Source organism: Chiloscyllium plagiosum, chromosome 1, assembly GCF_004010195.1.
Source record: "Chiloscyllium plagiosum isolate BGI_BamShark_2017 chromosome 1, ASM401019v2, whole genome shotgun sequence".
Taxonomy (NCBI): domain Eukaryota; kingdom Metazoa; phylum Chordata; class Chondrichthyes; order Orectolobiformes; family Hemiscylliidae; genus Chiloscyllium; species Chiloscyllium plagiosum.
The window spans coordinates 56252369-56276688 of record NC_057710.1 but is presented as its reverse complement, the minus strand read 5'-3'; the positions used below and the strand labels follow the sequence as shown (position 1 = coordinate 56276688).

The 24320-nt window shown below is 42.8% G+C and overlaps 1 long non-coding RNA gene across 1 annotated transcript in view; it reads left to right on the top strand.

Annotated features, from left to right (window-relative positions):
- The first annotated feature begins 14915 nt into the window (after positions 1-14915).
- LOC122555425 overlaps positions 14916-24320 on the top strand; it is a 103816-nt gene continuing 94411 nt past the window's right edge. The window contains exon 1 of the long non-coding RNA XR_006313273.1: positions 14916-14997. This is a non-coding gene — a long non-coding RNA (uncharacterized LOC122555425). The remainder of the gene's footprint in view (positions 14998-24320) is intronic.

Genomic DNA, 24320 nt, shown 5'->3' with positions numbered 1-24320 from the left:
ACTTCCGGCTCCTCCACCCTTGAGCCCTGCCCCTCCAACCGCCACCAGGACGGAACCACACTGGTCCTCACCTACCACCCCATCAACCTCCATATGCATCATATCATCCGTCGTCATTTCCGCAAACTCCGAACGGACCCCACCACCAGGGATATATTTCCCTCCCCTTCCCTATCAGCATTCCGAAAAGACCACTCACTCCGTGACTCCCTCGTCAGGTCCACACCCCCCACCAACCCAACCTCCACTCCGGGCACCTTCTCCTGCAACCGCAAGAAATGCAAAACTTGCGCCCAACCCTCCCCCCTTACTTCACTCCAAGGCCCCAAGGGATCCTTCCATATCTGCCACAAATTCACCTGCACCTCCACACACATCACTTACTGCATCCACTGCACCCGATGTGCCTCCTCTATATTGGGGAGACAGGCCGTCTACTTGCGGAACGTTTCAGAGAACACCTTTGGGACACCAGGACCAACCAACCAACCCAACCACCCCGTGGCTCAACACTTCAATTCCCCCTCCCACTCCACCAAGGACATGCAGATCCTTGGACTCCTCCATCACCAGACCATAGCAACACGACGCCTGGAGGAAGAGCGCCTCATCTTCCGCCTAGGAACCCTCCAACCACAAGGGATGAACTCAGATTTTTCCAGTTTCCTCATTTCCCCTGCTGGACACACTTTCCTCATTCCTGAAGAAAGGCTCATGCCCGAAACGTCGATTCTCCTGCTCCTTGGATGCTGCCTGACCTGCTGCGCTTTTCCAGCAACACATTTTCAGCTCTGATCTCCAGTATCTGCAGTCCTCACTTTCTTCTACAAGCATCAATTCAGACTGGTCTATAGATGGGTGTTGGGAGTGGATGATTACATGTAAGCGAATTTAAGGGAAATGTAACAAAGACTGAATAAATGTGTAGAACACTTGAGGGGTTTAATGGTATATGGGACACAAATATGTCATTGAACTCATTGAACTTGGTTGATCATTCAATTAAATCATGGTTGATCTGTTTCTTATGTTCTTCTACTCACCTGCGAGAGTATCTTTTTAGGTCTACCCAAAATCAACTGCAGTTTTGGAAATTTAATTTGACCCAGAATCCAAAACATTTTGGAATAGATAAAATATTACCTTTCCACTGAACTTTGTGTGAAAGTGCTTCCTGATTTCATTCCTGAAAGCCTAACTGAAGGAGATCATCAGAAAGGTTATTGACTCAAAAATCTTAACTTTGTTTCTCCTTGCCAAAATGTTGCCATATCTGCTGGATATTCCCAGCATTTTCAGTTTAAATTATTAGTGACATATTTCCCTTGTTCTTTTGAATATTACCTAGGAATCTTTCTCACCCACCTGAGAGGCCAGATGGGAACCTTCGATTCATGTCTCATCTGAAAGCTCCTCTGGCAGAGGAGAGGTATATTAAAACTGCACTGGTGTGCAAACTTTGATGTTAATCCTTGTTGAGGGTCTTGAGCCCACTGCGACCCAACTCACATTTTAACTGAGCCATTGCAAACACTAAATCAGCAGTTTGTTATCCCCAGAAAGGTGGAACCACCAGAGGGTGTTATAGAACAGCTAGAAAAGGATGTTGACTGAGTATTAAAACATATGTACAGGAACTGGAGACAGCTTCCAAGAATGTGCCGCAAGTGAAGGTATCCACTATTCCTAAATGATAAGTGATTTCACAGTACTGCAACCCAATCTAGAACTTGTGGCAGCTCTTTGGTTATCTTCAACTGATAACCCCACAATAGAAGCCCCGTAATTCCATTTGTCTGATGGTTATGGAACTTGAATATTGCTGGAAAGAGAGTTATATTGTGGAAGCTTTTCCTCTTGTCCTCATCAGGCCAAACACAAGCACTTCAACTTCACAACAATCGTAACGGTTCATATTACAGGAAGACTGCTTTGTAGGCCGACTCTGTTTGGCTGAGGTTTTACCACGGAGAATGAAATGGAGTGCCGCATAATCCTGTGTAATTCAAAAAGATGAAATGCCTGAACACATTCCTTTTGTTTGCACAGTCTGGGTCCCTGCTTATATTGTATGTTGCTTCTAGCAAGTAAAATGAGTCATATTCTGAGCTTGATTGAATACTCTAAATTTGTTGGCTGGTGTAGCAATAAGCACACTCAGGCTTGAGTCAACTAATGCAGTATGACTATGGTTGAGGAGGCAGTATGCATGCATATTGAGCAGGGGATATGGAGTCCCATTGGGGCATCCTGCTTGTCCATGGAGGAGAGCAATTTTTATAAAAAGAATCTCACACCCTTGAGTTATCTTCAGTTTGTGACCTTTTGTATTATAGGAAATCTGAGTTGGATTATCAACCTTTCTTAATGTGCTCCTACAATGGAATGCTAAAAGATTATACTGAAAATAGAGGGTTGGAACACCACTTCCCACATCATTAATTTGGGGTCCTGAAGTTTGCTCCAAGCTGTTACATCAGCTGGGTGAGTACCAGAATGTCCTTGAATGGAGTGCTGTAGATTTACCTAATGTAATGGATGCCATCATTTTTTTCCCTCTGCGGATTGGCAGATCCCCAGATATGGTCAATAGGAAAAGTTACCCTTATATATATCTATTCATTCTTCTGGCTAATGGTCATGTGCTTCCTCTCCATCTGTGACCCAACATATTATGGTGGAAGGAAACATAAATTGCAGTATAATGGTTTTAGATTCCAAGCTGATCTCTATGTTTTGCCATCGGTCTCATTTCCTGAATAGATGAAATAACTTGAAGCTATTCCGTGACAGGAATAACTGGCTTTTTCATATTCGTGCTTTCATTTAATTGTAAACATTTATTGTCTTGAACTGCTTAAATTTGCCCAAGTTCAACAAATGGCAATGCGATTTCAAACTGAAAGCAGATGAATGGCCACAAGAAACTGCATGGGGGTAGAGAGAGGAAAGTTAAATTGTTGTGATAACATGCCACAGAATTATTATTGTTTTTTCAGGGGAACTAAATTTTAAATAAGCCATGACCTGCTTTTATTTAAAAACAAAACGTAAATGTTGGTGCATTGCCAAGTTGCAGCTTTTCTTCACCACAAAAATGATAACTTCACAGGGTAAGAAGATCTGCTTTATCTCAAAATGTTTCTCATTGTTAATGTATTTTTTATTTTTCTCCCTTCTCCTGGTGAAATGAAAATGAACTTACTGGCATGGAGAACCCATGCTAGGCCACTCTAATGTAGGGGCGAAAGTGAGGTCTGCAGATGCTGGAGATCAGAGCTGAAAATGTGTTGCTGGAGAAGCGCAGCAGGTCAGGCAGCATCCAGGGAACAGGAGAATCGACGTTTCGGGCATAAGCCCTTCTTCAGGAAGGAATGTAGGGCCTTTATCTGTCTTCCTGCAGGACCACTGGACAAGTTTAGGGATATGTAGTAAATGTAATGTACTTATGATTTGTTTCCCTTGATGATCAGTGATTTTGTTATCTTGGGGTCTGTACAATAGCTAGACTGAGAACTGATAGTCTCAGCATAGACCTCTGTGTGCTCCACATTTGTAACCTTGCACAGAACTGCTGAAACATGCAGTTGGTAACAATATATATTCACAAGGATTAAGTTCTAACTTCTACCAGTACCCACGCTTAAAGTATTGCTGTCATGTGCAGTTACCACAGCTCCTCCAAGCATTCATAACTTTATAAGTTAACATTGACGCACTATTTACCACCAAATTTTTACAGTGAATTGTTAAGTTTGATATGAGTACATACAATAAAACAAAGGAAATATCAAGAAACAATCTTTTATAGTCGTTAATGTTTGATGGTGAATTTGTGGCTTTGTGGAACATTAATTTTAAAAAATGCAACCAAGGTACAGAGGCTGAATGAAATGACTGCTTCAGTTAGTAAGAGCATGGAAAAGGTTAATGTAAAATAGTAAATGTGTTCTAACGTGTTGTGAGTTACAGGAGAGCAGTGAGCTTTAAATAGGAATATTCCCTGAAGGACAAGAGTATGAGATCATCTTCGACCATAAGACCATACGAAATAGAAACAGGCGTGGGCGGTTTGGCCTCTCGAGCCTGCTCCACCATTCAACAGCATCGTGGTTGATTTGACATTCCTCACATCCATTTTCCTGTAACTCTTGATTTGCCCTACTAATCAAGAATCCCTCTATCGCAGCCTTAAATATACACAGGGAGTCTGCCCTCCACAACTCTCTGTGGCAAGGAGTTTCAGACTCCCAACCCTCCGAGAGAAGAAATTCCTTCTCATCTGAGTTACAAAATGGTGCCTCTTTATTCTGAGACTATGCCCTCTGGTCTTAGACTCTCTCATGAGGGAAAACATCCTCTCAGCATTTACCCTGTCAAGCCCCTTGAGAATCCTAAATGTTTCAATGGTATCACCTTATTCTTCTAAACTCCAGTGAGTTCCAGCAACACATTTTCAGCTAATTATCCTGGTGCACCTTCTCTGAACTGCCCCCAGTAAAACTATATCTTTCTTTAATAAGGGCTCATATTAGTACAGAGGTAGCCTCACCAGAACCTACTCTTATACTCCAACTTCCTTGAAACATGGACCAATGTTCCATTCGTCTTCCTGATTACCCACTACACTTACCTGATAGCTTTCTGTTTTGTGCACAGCTACCCCCAAGTTCCTTTGTGTTATGACTTTCCTCCAGATTTTTTTTCCATTCAATTAATAATCTGTTCTTTTGTTCTCCCTTCCAAAATGAACATCACATTCTCCCACACTATATCCATTTGTCAAATGTTTGGCCTCTTTTTTAAATCTAACTATCTGTAAATTGTTTGTAACCCTCTCACAACTTGCTTTTCCACTTATTTTTGTGCCATCTATAAACTTGGATGAAGTACACTCACTTCCTTCCTCCAAGTCCCACAGATGCTCCTTATCCTGATGTGCGTCTCCTGACCAGAGGAGGTTTACAAGAATGATCCCAAAATGAAGGGCTTGTCATATGAGGAGCAGTTGGGAACTCTGGGTCTGTACTTGATGGAGTTTAAAAGGATGAAGGGGGATCTGATTGAAACTTACAGAATACTGAGAGGCCTGGACAAGGTAGACTTGAGGATGATGTTTTCACTAGTTGGAGAAACTAGGAATTGAGGATAAACCTCAGAATGAAGGAATGACCCTTTAGAACTGAAATGAAGAGGAATATTTTAAGGCAGACAGTGATGCATTTGTGGAACTCAATGCTGCTGAAGTCATTTAATGTATTTAAGACAGAGATAGATAGATTCTTGATGAGCAAGGGGATCAAAGGCAGGGAAATAGGGTTGAGAAACATATCATTCATGATCGAATGGTGGAGCAAACTTGATGGGCTGAATGGCCTTCTGCTGTTATATCTTATGCTCTTATGTTTTCTGGAAAGCATTAGTGATGTTTTGGTCTCTGAACAGAACACATGTACCAGCAGCATGCATTGGTATCAGTGGGCAACGCAGGAATATCAAATCATTCAGCAGACTGGTAATTCAGCTCCTCAGACTAAGGATTCTGGCTACATTGGCTTGAATCCCAATAGCAGACATTAAATGTTGAACTTAATAAAAATTGAAATACAAAACACAAGGCTAATGGCAACAATCTAATTATTATTGATTGTCATAAAACCCATCTGGTTCACTAAGGTTCTTTAGGGAAGGAAATCTGCCATCCTTACTTTCCATCAACTGCCCTCTTTTTTATTCTTGTAGGACGCGCGCTTTGCTGGCAATTCCGGATTTATTGCCAGCCCCTCATATGACTACGCTACATGTGACTCGAGATCCACAGCAGTATGTTTTTTTTATTACCTGTCTTCTAAAATAGCCGACTATGTAACTCAAATCAAAGGTATTTAGGGATGTGTAATAAATACTGGCCCAGCCACTGATGCGGATAACCTTTTATGAATGAATAAATATTAAATCATTGTATTATATTTTAAATTTTTAATATTTGTGAACATCACTGGAAGACCAGCATCAGTTGATCTTTAATTTTATTTTTTGCGAAAGAGATGTAGATTTCACGAGCTAGGTCAACATTTATTGCCCATGCCTAATTACCCTGGGGAAGGAAGTGGTGAGCTGCCTTCTTCAACAGTCAAAAAGAATGATGCTAGAAAAGCATAGCCAGTTAGGTAGCATCCGAGGAGCAGGAGACTAGATATTTTGGGCATAAGACCTTCATTAGGAATGTGGGGGTGGGGTGGGGGAGCAAGGGGGCTGAGAGATAAATAGGAGGGGGGTGGGGCTGTGGGGAAGTTAGCTTGGAAGGCGATAGGTGGATGAAGGTGGGCAGTGATGGTGATAGGTTGGAGTGGAGGGTGGCTGAATAGGTGGCATTGAAGATGGACAGATGGGACAGTCCAAGAGAATGGTCCCAAGGACCATAATTTCCCCTCCTATGTGATAAACAATGCCCTCCAGCACATCTCCTCCACTTCCCATACCTCTGTCCTTGAGCCCCATCCCTCCAACCACAAGAGGGATAGAATCCCCCTATCCATACCTTCCACCATACCAGTCTCTGGATAGAATGCATCATCTTTCGCACAAGGTGGCACCAATTCAGTCATCAATGTAACAGAGAAAAAGGTGGAGAATGGTGCCAGTATAACTGCAGAGGATGACTACCCCTTTAGTCTGGAAGAAGTGGAAGGACTTGAATGAGAAGTTGTTGAGGGTGAGGAATAGTTCAGCCAATCAAGTGAGTGTGTTGGTGAAGGGGTACTGGTTGGATCAGGGGGAGAGAAGAAGTGGAGAACTTGGATGCCTTTGTCATGGCGGATGGACGTGTATAGGGCCTAGATGTGCATGGTGAAGATGAGGCATTGGGGGCCAGGGAAACGACAGTCATGGAGGAGGATTTCGTGGGGGTAGGTGGTGTCCCGACAGTATGTGGAGAGTTCCTGGACCAAGGGTAATAGGATGCTGTCGAGGTATGAGGAGATACGTTCAGTGGGGTAGAAGCAGGGTTAATCGGGGCAGTCAGGTTTGTGAATTTTGGGTAAGAGGTAGAACCAGGTGATGCAGGGCTGTGGAACTATGAAGTTAGAGGCCGTGGATGGAAGATTCCCATGAGATGATGAGATTGTGCATGGTCTACGAGATGGTAGTTTGGTGATGGAAGATGAAGTCATGGTGAGGGGGCAGTAGGAGGAGGTGTCCATGAGTTGGCACCTGGCTTCAGCGGTGTAGAGATCTGTGTACCAAACTACCAATGCACCCCCCCACCCTTGTCCAGTGGTTTGATGGTGAGGTTGGGGTTGGAGCGGAACTAGTGGAGGGCTGCACATTGCGAGAGTGTGAGGTTGGAGTGGGTGAGAGATGTGGGCAGGTTGAAGCAGTCAATGCCATCGCAGCAGTTGGAGATGAAGCGATGGAGGGCAGGTAACAGCCCAGCACGGAGTCTCCAAGTGGATGGAGTATGTTGGAGGCAGGTGAAGGGGTCCTCGAAGGGTGGGCAGAAGTCCTGACAGAAAAAGTAAGCACAGAGGCGGAAGCGGCGGAAGAAAAGTTCGACATTGTGACATGTGTTGAATTTGTTGATATGAGAGCATAGTGGGATGAAGATGAGGCCTTTACTGAGGACTGATTGTTCATCCAATTGTCCATGGTAGGACCTGATATAGAGCTGGAGGTGGGAGTGGGGGCGGAGACTCTCTCTGGAGTAGGTGCGGTCATGGTATCATGGGTGACACCACCAAAGGAAGAGATGCATACTGGGGGTCTGTGGTGTGTGTGGGGGGGGGGGGGGGGTGGTGGTGGCAGGGGCTATGCTGAAGTTGTGCTTTTGATGGCATCCGTGGAAGTGGAAGTGACATTCCTTATGACATTCACAATGTCTTTGGCAGTGGTAGTGTGTTCGTTATCAATGTTCCAGTGAGTGGCGTTGGTGGGGACAGAAGTTGCTAAGGCAGCAGCAACTATGAGGGAGGAAGTGCTGTAACAGGTTGTCTTCGTGATGGTTTTGGCAGTAGTGGTTCTGGCGGCAATCGCGGAAGTAGTTGTTTTGGTGGCGATCATAGAGGCGTGGTCCTGGTGTTGATCGTGAAGGCGGTCTCATCAGCGTTGGCGTGGGGCGGCGGGGGCAGAAGTGGCATCATCATTTGTCGCGGTGGTTGTGGTTGTAGTGGCCTCATGGCTACTGGTGTCCGAGCAGTTGCAGAGGCAGGGACAAGGTTCTGGAACGATCGAGGAATCCTAAGCTTGGAGGTAAGTATGTGTAAGTTTGGTCTACTTACATTCCTCGATGTCCGATAAGCTGGAAGAAAAGTGTTTGTTCAATAAGGGGATTCTTCTAAGGATGAAGAGTAGTAGACGTCCTTTGCAGGTCTGGGAGAGTGTGGCTGGGGCAGGGCTGACTGCAGAGAGAATAGGTAGCGGCGCATGGCTGCGATCGTGGAGCGGAGGATCTGGAGAGAGGACTGTTTCTGGAGGCTATAGATTTGCAGTAGGTCGTGGTTGTCCTGGTTAGGTCCAAACTATGATGAAAATGTGTTGCTGGAAAAGCGCAGCAGGTCAGGCAGCATCCAAGGAACAGGAGAATCGACGTTTCGGGCATAAACCCTTCTTCAGGCTTATGCCCGAAACGTCGATTCTCCTGTTCCTTGGATGCTGCCTGACCTGCTGCGCTTTTCCAGCAACACATTTTCAGCTCTGATCTCCAGGATCTGCAGCCCTCACTTTCTCCTCCAAACTATGATGGTCTGAATGTAGTCTGGAGTCCATGCGGGATCGGTTGGTTCTGTAGACAGCACTGAGGAAGGAGATGTGGTAGCGAGTCTACTTCAGGACGTGGCTGAAGAGCTTCAGGGCAGTGAAGACGGCCTGGGGGATGCAGTGGGCGAGAGACTCACTGCGATCCTTGTGGAGGGACGAGGAGAACTTCTTCAAGGTAAGTATCCTTGAAAGAGGCTTCGCAGTAAGGTTATATCCCTCCACCAACACACTCATTGGATTGGCTGAACTGACCGTTACCCTCAACAACATCTCCATCAAATCCCCCCACTTCCTCCAGACCAAAGGGGTAGCCATGGGCACCTTCATGGGTCCCAGCTATGCCTGCCTCTTCGTCAGGTCCATCTTTTGCTGCTACACTGGGCACCATTTCCCACCTTTTCCTCGGCTACATTGATGACTGTATTGGCACACATTGTGCTCCCACGGGGAGGTTGAACAGTTCATCAACTTCACAAACACCTTCCAAGTCAATCTCAGGTTCACCTGGACCATCTTGGACACCTCCCTCCCCTTCCTGGACCTCTCATTCTCCATTTCCGGTGACCGACTCAACATGGACATCTACTTCAAACCCACCAACTCCCATAACTACCTGGACTACACCTCCACTCACACTCCGTCCTGTAAAAATACTATCCCTTACTCTCAATTGCTCTACTTCTGCCACATCTGCTCCCAGGAAGGCCAATTCCACTCCAGAACATCCCAGATGGCCTCCTATTACAAGGACCGCAATTTCCCCTCCCACATAGTCAACAATGCCCTTCAGTGCATCTCCTCTACTTCCCTCCCCTCCACTCTTGAACCCCACACCTCCAACCACAACAAGGATAGAACCCCTGGTCCTCACCTTCCAACCCACCAATCTTTGGATACAATGCATCATCCTCTGCCATTTCTGCCACCTACAGTCAGACCCCACCATCAGAGATATTTTTCCCTCCCCACCTCTAACAGCATTCCATAGAGACCATTCCCTCTGCGACTCCCTTGGTAGGTCACATGTCCCCACCAACTCACTCTCCTCTCCCAGCACCTTCCCTTGCCACCACAAGAGGTGCAAAACCTGTGGCCACATCTCCCTCCTCACCTCCATCCAAGGGCCCAAAGGATCCTTCCACATCTGGCAGAGATTTTCCTGCACCTCCAAACACCTCATCTACTGTGTCTGTTGCTCTCGATGTGGTCTTCTCTACACTGGAGAGGCAGGGCACCAACTTGTGGAACGACTCAAGGAACATCTCTGGGACGCATGCACTAATCAACCCCATAGCCCTATGGCCGACCACTTTAACTCACCCTCCCAAATCGCCAAGGACATGCAAATTCTGGGCCTCCTCCTCTGCCAAATTCTAGCCAACCAACGCCTGGAGGAGGAACACTTCACCTTCCGCCTTGGTACCCTCCAACCACAGGACATCAGTGTCAATTTCACCAGTTTCCTCAACTCCCCTCCTCCCATCTTATCCCAGATCCAACCTTCCAACTCGGCACTGCCCTCTTGAAGTGTTCTCCTTGTCCATCTTCCTTCCCATCTATCCGCTCCAGCCTCCGCTCCAACCTATCACCATCACCCCCCACCTTCATCTACCTATTGCCTTCCAAGCTACATTCCTCTCAGCTCTATCCCCACTCCCATTTTTCTCTCAGCCCCCTTGGGGACCCCCGCAGCAATCCTGATGAAGGGTTTATGCCTGAAATGTTGATTCTCCTGCTCCTCGGAGGCTGCCTGACTGGCTGTGCTTTTCCAACGCTGCACTTTTTGATTCTGATCTCCAGCATCTGCAGTCCTGACTTTCTCCTGCCTTCTTTAACAGCTGCACACACTGGGATGTAGAGATATTAGAAAAAAAGCATTTCAGGTTTTTCAGTAACAATGATAGCGTGTTGAAAATATTACTTGTGATATTTTCAAGTTGGAATGGTATTTGACTTGGAGGGGACCTTACCGGTGGTGGTGTTCCCATGTAGCTGCTGCCCTTATCATGTGAGATGATCAATGTCTCAGGTTTGAAAAGCGCTGTTGAAGGAGCCACGGTTAGTTACTGCAGCGCACCATGTAATCATACACACCGCTGCTGCTGAGTGCTGCCGGTGCTAGAGGCAGTGAATGTTGGAGTACAATACTTGTCCTGAATGCTGATGATCTTAAAGAACAAACAAAATTTACAGCCCAGGAACAGGCCATTTGGCCTTCTAAGCCTGAGCTGATTCAAATGTACTGTTTAAACCTGTCGGTCAATTCCTAAGCATCTGTATCCCTCTACTCCCCACCTAGTCATGCATTTGTCCAGATGCATCTTAAATGAATCTACCGTGCCTGCCTCTACCACCTCTGCTGGCAATGCGTTCCAAATACCCATCACCCTCTATGTGAAGTACTTACCGAGTGTATCCCCCTTAAACTTTCCACCTCTCACCTCATCTTCTTCAGTATTGTTGGAGCTGCACTCATCTGGATACATAGAGAGAATTTCATCATATTCCTGAATTGTGCCTTATGATGGTGGGCAGTATTTGGTGCATTACTTACCACTGAATTCTTAGGATGTGACCTGTAGCACTAATACATATAGGGAATATCAAGTTCAGTTTCTGCTCAAGGATAGTGTGCAGTTTTGGTCGCCATACTATAGGAAGGATGTGGAGGCACTGGTACGACCACTGAATTCTTAGGATGTGACCTGTAGCACTAATACATATAGGGAATATCTTCTTCTATGTTCTATGTTCTATAGTGACAAATTCAGCAATGGTTATGTCATTAAATGTTTGAGGAGAAAGTTAGATTGCCTTTTGCTGGAACTGGTCATGACCTGGCATTTATTTGGTGCAAATATTACTTGCTATTTACTGGGCCAAGTCTGAATGTTGTCCAAGTCCTGTGCCACTTTGACACAAGAAGAGTCAAGAGTAGTGATGAGCATTGTGCAAACATCAGTGAATATCTCCAATTCTGACCTTATGATGGAGGGATGGTCGTTGATGAAGATTGTTGGGTCAAGAACATTATCCTGAGGAACTCCTGGGATAGTGATGTCCTGGGATTAGGATGATCAGCCTCAAACAACCACAATCAACTTATATGCGTGACATGATTCTGACTCCAGCCAGTGGAGAGTTTTCTTTTGATTCTCAATGACTTCAACACTGCTAGGGCTTCTTGCTATCCTATGCAGTAAATGCTGCCTTGGTGTCATAGGCAGTCACTCCAATCTTATTTCTTGAGTTTATCTCTTTTTCCATTAGACCAAGGCTGCAATGACATAAGCACTGAGTGGCCCTAAAAAATTGCTGTGCAAGCACTGGATATTAGCACTGCAGTGACACCTTGCATAAATGTGCTAATAATTTAGAATAGCCTGATGGAGCAGTAGTCAGCCAGTTTGGATTTATCTTGTTTTTTTGTCAGTGGAATGTATGTGGACAATTTCCACATTTTCAAATAAGTCCCAGTTTTTTAAAAACAAGCAACTGAGAGTGCTGGAAATCTGTACCACAAACAGAAAGAGATGGAGAAACTCAGCTGGTCTGGCAACATCTTAGTTGAAGATGCAGAGTTACTGTTTTGAGTATAGTCACCCTTCATTGAAACTCTAGCACATTCTCTTTGTGCCCCCATTTTGTAGTTGTGCTGGAACAAGGTGGCTGGGAACAGCACTAATTCTGTTGCACACATCTTCAGTATTTTGTGATCGCCGTAGCCTTTTGCCGAATCAAGTGCTCTCAGCCATTTCTTGATATCATGTGGAGTGAATAAAACTGGCTGAAGAGTGGCACCTGTGGAGCTGTAAAGCTCAGGAAGATCCTGTGATGGATCACCATCTTGGAGCTTCGGGACAAAGATGGTTGCAAATGCTTCAGCCTTCTATTTTGCAATGATTATAGATGGGGATTGTGCTGTTCAATTGCTCTGTTTTTGGTTTTGTGAGACTGTGTACTGTTGAATCTCATTGCACTCACTTAATATATTTGTGGAGTCTCTTCTGCTTCGATGATGCCATGTGCCAGGTCTGCAGTACTTATCTCTCTTTGTTGCATGCTTCTTCTCCTGTTTGGTATTTAAGTAGTCTTATTTTGTAGCTACAATCAGGGAATCGTATTTGTAATTGAGTCAATCATATATCAGGTGCACTTATATGTATGTTTTATTTTGATAATCTTGCTGGTTACTATCTGTTCCTAAGACGACTGATTTTCCAGTCCATTTGAAGTTGAGAAATCCAAGTTAAGTGATTGAAAGCACATATTGGAAATTTTCCATTCTTTAAAAGTCATTCTTACGATGTCGGCATTGCAGTGTAGACCAGCAGCTATTGTCCTGGAGAATGCAGTTTGCAGTCCAAGGGCTGTAGGGACACTCACAATGGTGTCAGGAAGGAACTCAGACTTTGAGGCAGAGACATATTGATATTACAATACTTGGAGGTGATTACCATCATGAATAGTAGCTTTAGGAAGAACAGAAGTTTTTTTTTGTAATTAATTCATGCATAAAGGTAATTTACAAAATTGTACTTTTGATGAAAAAGTCTGTTCGTTTCCCAACAGATAATCAGAAACTACAATGATTCTTTCTTTTGAACTAATTTGGCTTAAATTCTTATGATTGCTTCAGGGGCTCTGGAATCATTCAAAGCAGTGGTGACCTTGCTATAAAATATGGCTTCGGCTTTACCTACTGGAGATTGCCCAATTCTATGATTGCCTTGCTGATGCAGTGCAAGCAGGCATTTACTTTGACATGTTAGGCAATATTTTCTGAAGACATGAAGGAAGTGGGAATGACGGGCAAAGATGAAAATATGCACAACTTACCTCTTCATCTTCCAATACAATGAGCATATACAGAGTTATTATAACTTGCTGAATTATATCACAGCAGCTTCCAATTAATGAGTGAGGCATGAAAAAGATGGTCCAAAATATTGCAAAACAGAAGTTAGCATGAAGCTGAGTGATGTTCATGCGACCAAAAAAAGGATGTTTCAGTTCTTCAGTACCACCATTCTTTCTAGATACTTAACATGCTCATCATTAAGAATACATTTATCTAAATGATCAGACCAGTATGATTTTAAATGACTGCTCCATGGGTGTGACACACTTGTGAAAAGCTCTATAAACACCACTGGCGCTTAGAATTCCTGTAGGCTTTCTCCCAATTGTCCACTATAACTGGCGGAATGTCGATGGGATTTACATCTTTTCTGCAAAGTTTCCGACCCACTTTGACCAAAGTTATGTGGATCCTCTGTGAAAATTTGATTCTCAAGTGGTTTTACTCAAATTGAGATCATCTTGAGGGCCTGACTAGGGACTATGCACAAAACATAGAGCAGCTTCTAGCACTGAGATTGGAGCTTCAATGAAAGATGGCACATTGTAACATTGTGTAAAATGTAGGGAGCCTTCTGTCAAGTCACCTGATTGGGGTGACCCTGCATGAATAAACGGCAACTTCCCTTAATTCTCTTACACAACACCCCCACCACCAAAGTCCATAAGTCTGTGTTTCTGCTGGGTGCTGGTTAAAATCAAGCCTTAAAATCCTTACTCACACTGGATCGTAGAAATAGAATGTATAGAATTATGTTTAATTTTTGGAAACTTAAGATTGATATTCTCGTTGAAACATATCAGCAGGGATCAATTGGCAGAGCAGATACAATGGGCCAAATGGTTGAATTTTGATCCCATAGCTTATGCTGTTATGGTCTGCTGACATTACTGATGAAATAGTTATGGTATTCACTTCCAGCCCATCTTCATTTTCATGCCAAATAGTTATAAGTCAGAGACGTTTATATTTTGGGATTGACTTAATTCAGTGACACTGAACCATCGAAAATTCAAAATTTCTTTGGTTTTCCAAAAGCTAGCCCTTTTTGCTTTCCTATGTTTGTGTTTTGAATGGGGACAGATCTTGTTTTGGTTTCTTTGTGTAATCAAGATCAATTGCAATAGTGCTCAGAATAACCATGGAGACAGGCTCATGATTTATTCCAGATGTGCACACAATCCAGCTAGAGATAGAGCACACCAAATTGATCAGCCAACAGGAAACACATTTGTAGGACAGGATATGGGATGTCAGGCCTGTATGTAAGTGTCATATTTATCACCCTAGCTAAGAACAGATGGAAGTCAGCTTCGCAAATTAGCTTATTGTACTTGTCTGACATTAGCCATCACAACCAAAACCAACGATTTCTGGACCAGGTAATAAACGTTATCATTATGACTCTGTTTAATAGATGTAGCTGGAATATTCAGGTAGAATTTATTTTATAGACGTAATTAGAGCAGATTTTTGAAAAGATGGTGAGTTAGGAAAAGAGCATTTCTTCTAGAAACATGCCAAGCATCAGATTAATTTATTACAACAGACGTCAGCTGATGTTATGAAGTTTCTCAAAGTCCTTTTCATACTAATCAGCATAGCCTTAGTCACTCCGACACTCGGTGTAAGGCAGGAGGCAACCAGAATGTTATTGAAAAGGATAATCACCTGCTCTCATTTCAAAGCCTGAAATGTTTGACTGGAACATGCTGTTTATATTTTACAGTATTTGTTTTGGCTTTTTAAACAATTTTTAAACCACTTGTGGTTGGACAATCTTCTAAAATCTAATGGGAATTCTGGTAATGAAAATCACAACAGGCAGACCTATTCTTGTAACTGCTCTATTTATGAGAACTGGCATTTACTATCCCTATTGTGTATATTCACAATGTTCAAATCTGCTGTTAGTTTGTCTGCTCCACATGTTAATTTCATTCCAGCTAAAGGGAGAAAAACTGAAGTAAAAAGAGGAAACCACCGAGGAACTGCAGCTGCAACAAAAATTCAAATAGAAGGGGATATGTTCCTGTACAACGAGAATAACATGCTCACCCTTCTGCAAACAGTGCCTAGTGCCTTGTGCTTCTCTAGGGTGGCTCACATAGATCTGAGACTTGCTGCCATAGTGTGGCTCACAACTTCTTTCTATTTGTTCGTGTGCTGTGAGAGCTTTAGCTAGGCCATCATTCACTGCCACTCCCTAACATCTGTGGAAAAAGTGGTGGTGAAATTTGACTCAGTGACAGTGAAGGAAAGGCGATACTATTCCAAATCAGGATTGCAGTCGTGTTCCCATGTGTCTCCTACTCTTGTACTTTTAAATGGAAGAGGCCATGGGATTGGCAAGTTCTGTCAAAGGAGGGATGGTCTGCTGCTGCAGTTCTTCGTTTAGGATTTCTCTCCAGCTGTAGCAAGGAGTATTATTTACTCCAGTCTCCAGACCATGCTTGTATTAAATATATGACTAATGCCTTGTTTACTAATACTTGCATTATTTCTCCATGAACAGCAGCAGAACCAAGTAACCAAGTTCTCAAAAGGCTGAGTTTCCTCCAATCCAATAGCTTACTAACAATACCCACTTTAACTTACAGGCTCCTTCTAAAGAGTCCATTGTTTTCTTGAATTGTAATATAATGGTTCCCATTTGGTTAAAGTATAAATGATGTGTTGTCACAAGTTCTGTTCATGCTGATCCACTTATATGGAGACTGCTGTTAAACATTTACATTTTTCTCCTTGACCGTCCTTCTACTCTTGGACCCTATACAGAAGCTGTAGGATAGACTGCATAAGAAGACAAATAAAAATTGCTGAAAACATAATTATATTCATGAGAACCTTCATCAAGACGAGGGAGAGAGATCATGTATTGGTATAGAGAATGATGAAGAATAATTTGATTGTGCTTGTCACTGATGGCCACTATCTGCCTGATCTGTGCCATGTAACAAAGTCATCCCGTTGACTCTTATGGCACTGAAAGGTTCTGCACCAAGACATGATGAAATCATTAAATGAATCACATACCAATTTTCATAACTAAAGGTGATGCAAAATTGCCAATGTTAACAGGCAAATGAGCTGCTAAAGCTGTTTCATTGGAATTTAATATGAATTAATGTTCTAGCTAGAATTAGGGCTCTTAAAACAAATTGGATTGCAAAGTATTAGAAGAAATTAGGGATGTTTTACACAAAACAATACCTTGTATATTTCATAATTACTCCAGGTGCTGGATTTGTACCCTTGGGCTGTTGGGAGATCCAGATTATACCAATATTTAAGAATAGAAATATATCATTCACTTGGATTGTAAACTGGTTAGTTTGATGTCGATTTGTAGATTTGCTGTTGGAAAGGAAGCACGGTTTAACCAATTGGAAAGAGAAACAGTTAGAGAATTTAAACAAGTTTTCATTTAGAAAGGGAGTTCCTGTCTCACTAAATTACTTGCATTTTTGAAGAGGTGACAAAACTGGAGAATTGCCCAGAATTTTGTATTTCAATTTCCAGAAGCCTTTGATAACTGACCATGCAGAAAGCTATTAAGTAAGCTGTCAACCTATAATTTCAGTGAATAATGAACTGGTTGTATGTTTGAAAGCTAAGGCAATTAATTAATGGAAGGAGCTCTGCATGGGTTCCAATAATCCATGGAGTCCTGCAGGCATCCTTGTTGGGCTTAACTCAACATCATCTTTAACTATGATTTAGATGAAGCATCAAGCGATGAATTCTCAAAATTAATTGTCACACTAGGTTGCCTGTCAGAATTAGGTATGTGAATGTCTCTTTGAAATTCACATACCTAATGACATTTGTGTGATAGATGCCCCTCAGTGTAAATATAGGTGAGGCATTTGGTACAGGCTAGTTCAAAGCATATGTACAATATTCATGGTTACTTGTTCATGAAGTCAAAGAGCTGAGGGCCATAGTTGACTATACATTGAAGGACCAAACGTATGTTACGAAAATTTAGGTAAAGTAACGAAGACGTGAGAGTTTATACATAGGACAATTCAATATAAAACCAAAAACATAATATTTAACTTTAAAAACTTGATGTCCTGTAACCTTTCATGACTTCACGTCATCCATCAGTGCTCCATAGCCAATTATTTAACTCTTTGAAGTGTTGGATCTGCAATAATCTAAAGATGTGTGGTTGCAAGGTTCCACAATGAAATAGCAATGCAGGAAATGAGCAGTTGATTTAATGTTGATTGAGAGATGATAGCTGAAACACTACAAAAAGCTTGTTTGTATTTCATCAGGTCATACTGTGCAATATTTTATACCCATCTTAGTGGATCCTCAGGGTATCACATTAATGCTTTTTTTATAACCCTGATGGAGACCATTAACTTTTAAAGAGAAATTTAAATACTTAGTGATTAACTGGAAGAAATTATGCCACAGGATTTCACCTTTGTAGCAAAACAACTTTCGCTGTATAAAAAGATAAAAGTGAAAACAAATAAGAAGGGTAGAGAGATCTTAAATATTTATTCACTTTCCTGTTTGGAGTTCAAACGAAGTATGCTCCAACTCTTTAGAATTCACTTTAACTTCTCCTCAGTGTTCCAGTTACCTTCTCAGGTGTGAAATTTCATATGAATCTTTCCAATAAACACTCCTGAAACTATTTTTCAAAACCAATTGACTGTGGATGTTTCAGCTTAAGGTTGGACTTCACTGCATTCATGCAGTCACTTACCAAACAAAATCAGGAACAATCTCAGTGCTTCCTGTCTCTCTGATCCTGTACTGCTCTTAGTCTCACATACTGTTTTTCAGTTCCAAATAGTCCCCCTCTCTTTCTGCCTCCACCAGGATAACTGTTTATTATCACTGTAAGAGTTAATGTTCTTCATCTCACTCCAAGCTTGGCAAATCATTCAGGTTCCTTTACCTTCATGAGTTCTGACTCCAAACTGAGCACAAGCTCCCATCTGCATTTTGTGCATTGAGTGATCCATTTTTATATTTGTTGCTGAAGGGATATGTCTGGCTCACATTTATGGGCTCAACTTTCCCCACCCTGAGGTGGTGAGAATAATGATGAGCATGATGATTTCATCAAGTGAAAGTCTAATACTCAAGTTCTTTTGGCTAAAACTGTCACAATGAAGTCCTCTTTCCTTAGATGGCAAGTTCAGGTTCTCATCATCAGGTGATGAAAAGCCTACTTGCATTTATGTACATCTCCTCATTTATACAACATGCTGTATTAGCTTTCCCTTTACAACCAACTTCTCAGTTGATAAATTTTATACTTCCAAAGCCGACTAAGAAAACCAAGTAGGTATCCATCGAGTTGAATGCTTTGCATTGAGTTCAGGTGAGTTTACAGCTGTGCTGACCTAATTTTCACTTTAGATGCAAGTGTAGCAAGTCAGTGGTGTCTCTCTCTGTCCGTGCAACTGGGCAACAGTAATTCAATAGCCTCTGAAGCTCACTAGCTTGCCATCAGGCAGGGTCAGGCAGCAATGGTTCTCTCAGAGATAATGTTTGCACACAGGAGCATTCTCTGGCTTGGAGGTAAACACTTTGCAGTGGGAAAGGCAGGGAACTTGCAACAGTGAAGCACAAATGTGACAGCCAGAGAGTAGGGGAACTTATCACTCTATGATACACATCTGAGGCAGTGTCAGAGGTGCAGCATGTGGCAGCAGCTCATGTAGCAAACACACTGCTCATGCTCAAAGTGCATAGCAATGTGTGGAACTCCTAAAGGAGGAATGTATATTGGGAAGAAGGTGGGCTCCAGATTGCCAGCAGGTAGGAATTTGGCCATAATCTATCAGGTGGTTTGTCCAAAGCAAGTATGGGCTTCTCCGCTGTTACAGTTCATGGATTGGAAATTCGGAAAGCTAAAAGCAATCCAGGCTTGGCAAGTGGGGCAATCAAGATGCAAATACAAACTCAATCTGGGGAGCCAGGTTGCAGTCAGCTGGTGTCTCCAGTAAAGTTAGTCTGAGAGGTGGAACATCCACAGTCCAGGGGCTTTTCAAAGGTTAGTCCATGGCATCATTGAATGTGTGCAGAGCCAAATTTTATTTGATTGTACTCATTGTGTTTGATTGCTGAGAGAATGGTCATAATAACAGGGGACAAATGTAAATAGGTGGGTAGGACCTGGCATTGTATCAGAGAGTAATGCCTGACTGTAAAGTGAGAAGAGATTCTTCAGTCATTTCATGGTTTCTCTGACTTTGATGTAGGAAGAATTCAGGGACAGCAATGACACAGGAACCACGAGAGCCATGGGATCCCGAGGTAAAACTGGCACAATATAGTGACGTAAATGGATTCGACCAAAACAGGAGGAGAGTGAGTCATCATTGGGGCCACTGGGATTGTAAGACGATAAGGTGCATGATGAATTGGGATAATTCATGAACTTGCACATTACTGACACAAGCTCAAAGTTAGAAGCTCACCATGCTGATCTTCAAATCTGCTGCACAGTAAGATTTCAACGTGGAAAAACTATGTCTCCAAACTGGAGGAGTAACTGCCAAGGGGATGTTGTTGGAATGTGGAAATCTCTATGGGGCAATCATTATCTAAGACAACATTCCTTAGAGCATCTCATTCTGGAAGGGCCTCAAGATCTAATTATTACCATTATATTATGCCCACTGTTTGCCACCTTGTGATCTCTGACATTAACAAGACTCAGTAGAAAAGGCCCTCTTGGCAACAAGAACTGCAATGCTGCCACATCTTCAAAGACAACATGAAACCTGCTGGAACCTCGTAAGGATTTTGGAGGGGTGGTTTGAAATTGAATTAGTCCTGATGGCTAACTAATGGTAAGGAAATATGGGAATTCTGTTGGGCCACAATGAGGGAAGGACATATCACTCTGAATTCTTTATAAGCCATTATATTGATTTATTGTGCTGAATACGTACTACTGTTTGTGAGAGAATAACATTCAGCTTCAGTGTGAAGGATGTCAGAAGTCATATGTGTTGTTTACAACACTTGTTTATATTCTACTTTTCTCCCGGATCTGGTTCAAATTAGGAAAGAAAGGGGGAGGTAAATCCAGCTGTTTTTTGAAAGATTTTTTTTAAAGATTCCTTACAGTGTGAAAACTGGCCCAAAAAGTCCACTCCAACCCTCCGAAGAGTAACCCACCCAGACCCATTCCCCACATTTACCCCTGACTAATGCACCTAACACTATGGTCAATTTAGTATGGCCAATTCACCTGGCCTGCACATCTTTGGATTGTGGGAGGAAACCGGAGCACCCAGAGGAAACCCACGCAGACACGGGGAAAATGTGCAAACTCCACACAGACCTCAGTCACCCAAGGCTGGAATCGAACCCGGGTCCCTGGCGCTGGGAGGCAGTAGTGCTTCTTCTGGTGGAGTTGTTAATCTGAAGAAATAGGCACAGAAAACAGCAGGACCAACAAAAACATAGTCACCACCACCAGTTGCCACCCAGCATCCAGAGGGAGAATCTCATGATCAACTCAGGAGGTGGATAGCTCTGGTATGGAACCATGTTTACGACTATAGACCGCAGCTTTCTGTAGATGACAGAAGCTCAATGCCGAAGAATCCTGAACCATCATGTCAAACCTACACCAGCTGCTGGTTGAGGAGTTGCACTCAAAAGGAGCAGGTGGCAGTCCATTCCTGGTCACCCTCAATTATGCAGTTGTCCTTAGTTGTTTTTACGAGCAGGTCATATTGAGGACTAACTTGGGACCTCTAAGGTATTTTGCAGTCCTCCACACATTCATGTATCCTGGATTTGACTGATGTAATAGTCTCTGGAGCCCACCTCTTCAAGCCATTCTCCCTCTATGTGGCCAGTCAAGCTGCGAGAATATTGCCTAATTTCTACAGGTGCAGGATGTTATCATATGTACCTGGATAGCTCTGACAGGGCCCTATTACCAACCCACAGGACACATGTACAGAAAATGAAGAAAGATTCTCTTTCAGTTATATCATTTTACTCTTTTTATTCTTAAACTTTGCAAAATGGCACTAGTTTGTGGCAACAGTTGAAGCTTTTTCACTGTATTTTACTGTATTACTCACTGCAAAATGCAATAACAAGTCATTCAAATTCAAAAGGATTCCAAAATGCTTAGTCCATACAAAGATGGTTGTTGGCAAGCCCATTAAAACTTGGCTCAGGACACTTTGATAAATTCCTGCAGAGCAAAGATACTTTGACCAGGACCAGTATGGAACAGGTGGTAAGCCTTCACAATGTGGGGTGGCACGGTGGCTCAGTGGTTAGGACTGTCAGGGAGCCAGGTTTGATTCAACCTTCAGGCGACTGTCTGTATGGAGTTTACATATTCTCCCTGTGTCTGTGTGGGTTTCCTCCAAGTGCTCCGGTTTCCTCCCATAGTCCAAAGATTTGCAGATTAAGCGGATTAGCTATGGGAAATGCAGGGTTACATGGAAGGGATAGGGGGTTCATTCTGAGTGGGATGCTCTTCGGAGGGTCGGTATGGACCCGATGGGCCAAATGGCCTGCTTCCACACTGTAGGGATTCTATGATTCTAAGATGAGGTTACGATACCTGATGCAGTGAGGAGGTGAGATACAACACAACCAGGAGCAGGTATCCCACATTATGATAGGTTGACCAGATTGGCACTCATCCAAAGAATGATCCTCCTGAGTATTCCTGTAGAACTACTGGATTTCAAGATGAGTCCACTATTGTTTCCACTTTTTTCCCTGCAAATCTAACCTTATGGAATAAATACAGATTACCCTTTTAAACTGTAATTACCCCAGATCTGTTTTAATTGGAGTCACTTCGGGTTTGTTTATCAGTTTCTGCATCAGATGTTTCTATTTATTCTACATTTACAAGGTACTTTCTAAAAGTTAATATTATATTTCTAAAAAATGAGTTATCAAATTTATATATACACAACAAATGTATATATACACAACACTTATCCTAAAGACTGGGAAATATGATCTTAGTACTGCACTGAAACTTGAATCTGGGTTATGGTTTTAGAGGTGGGGCTTGAATTTACAATGTTTTGACACAGAGGTCAGAATATCTTCTTTTCACTTACAATGTTTGACCTCTGGAATATATATCCGAAATGTGTGATAAGAAAGAAGGTAAAAAAAGTACTGACAAAGCAAGTATTTATTACTCATGCCTAGCTGTCCTGGAGAAAGAGGTGGCTGCTGCCATTCCAAGCCTCATTATGGTTTCTTGGCTGAGTGCTCAACCATGACTTTGTTGAAATACCTGATATCCAGCTTTATTGCTTTATTGTATCTCGCTGTTTAATCCCTTCTATCACTTTAGCATTGTTTTAGCATAAGGTTAAGAGGTTTCAAACCCCTGTAATGTCAGCTATTGAAACATTAAAAAGTTCAGATGATTAACACTTTTATTTGCACTTTAGTTGAAAGGGGCCTTTTTTTGTAAACATTCTGCAATATTTTCAGTGATTGTTATTTTTTAAAGCCTTTTTTGATATATCTTATTGCCAGTATAGGGTTAATTGCTTCTACATGGTGTACAGTGGATAAATGGGCATCCAAGTGCCAATACCTGGCATGGGGGCATGAGGAGACATGAGGTTGTTTGCATGAGGGTAGGGGCTACATTGGCATGTGGGGGCAGTAATGGGGACCCATAGGTTTGGCTGGAGGGACATCCCTTGACATGGGGGCATGAGTGGCCATGGGGATTGTTTTGGATATGACGACAGTAGGGCCTTTTGGTTTTTATTCTAAGTGGTATCAAGTCCCACGGAACTGAACCTTTTAAGCAGCCACCTCCACGCTTTTTATTTTAATTTAAATTTTCCAAAGGCCCTTATTAATGTTTGGTGCCTAACAGTGCATAAATATTGGTAGATATGCCGTAAGATATATTAACCTCTGTGTGTGTATTACAGTGAAATTACAGTATAGATATATGCCTTTTGGTGCCTTTTGTCAGGCCACTGTCAATGTGCACGCTCCATAAGAACCTGCTCCCAGTCTACTTCACGCAGGCTGACCACCATATCCTTTTGTTCATTTCTGTGTCATCTGTGCTTTTGTCTCAACCTTTCACTGTAATCTCACAGTTTAGTTTCTCTGTGGGTAAAGAAGATTTTTCTGGAGCTTGCTGAGCTTGAAAAACCAATGCTGACTGCTGCATAAGAGACATTTCCCGGAGCAAAGAAGAAATTAGTCAATCAGTGCTTCAACTGTTATCCCCCATTCACCCTCCCTCTTAACTTATGAGATTGACATCCTGACTAGTATCAACCAAGCTCCACACATCAGCCCTTTCCATTTGGAAGCTGACCAATTTCCTGCTCTCTCCAACCAGAGAAGCTGCAGCTGAACATGCCACCTATACTCATTCAAGGCTTGAATCCAGAAATGGTGCAGGTCTCCTGACAACGATTTCAGGTGGTTGTTCCACTGAGTTCACTACTATTAAACACATCCCCCTCAAGCATCTGGCTCATCACAATTAGACAATAGACAATAGACAATAGACAATAGGTGCAGGAGTAGGCCATTCAGCCCTTCGAGCCTGCACCGCCATTCAATATAATCATGGCTGATCATTCCTAATCAGTATCCTGTTCCTGCCTTACCTCCATAACCCTTGATTCCACTATCTTTGAGAGCTCCTTCTTAAATGAATCCAGAGAGTGGCCTCCACTGCCCTCTGGGG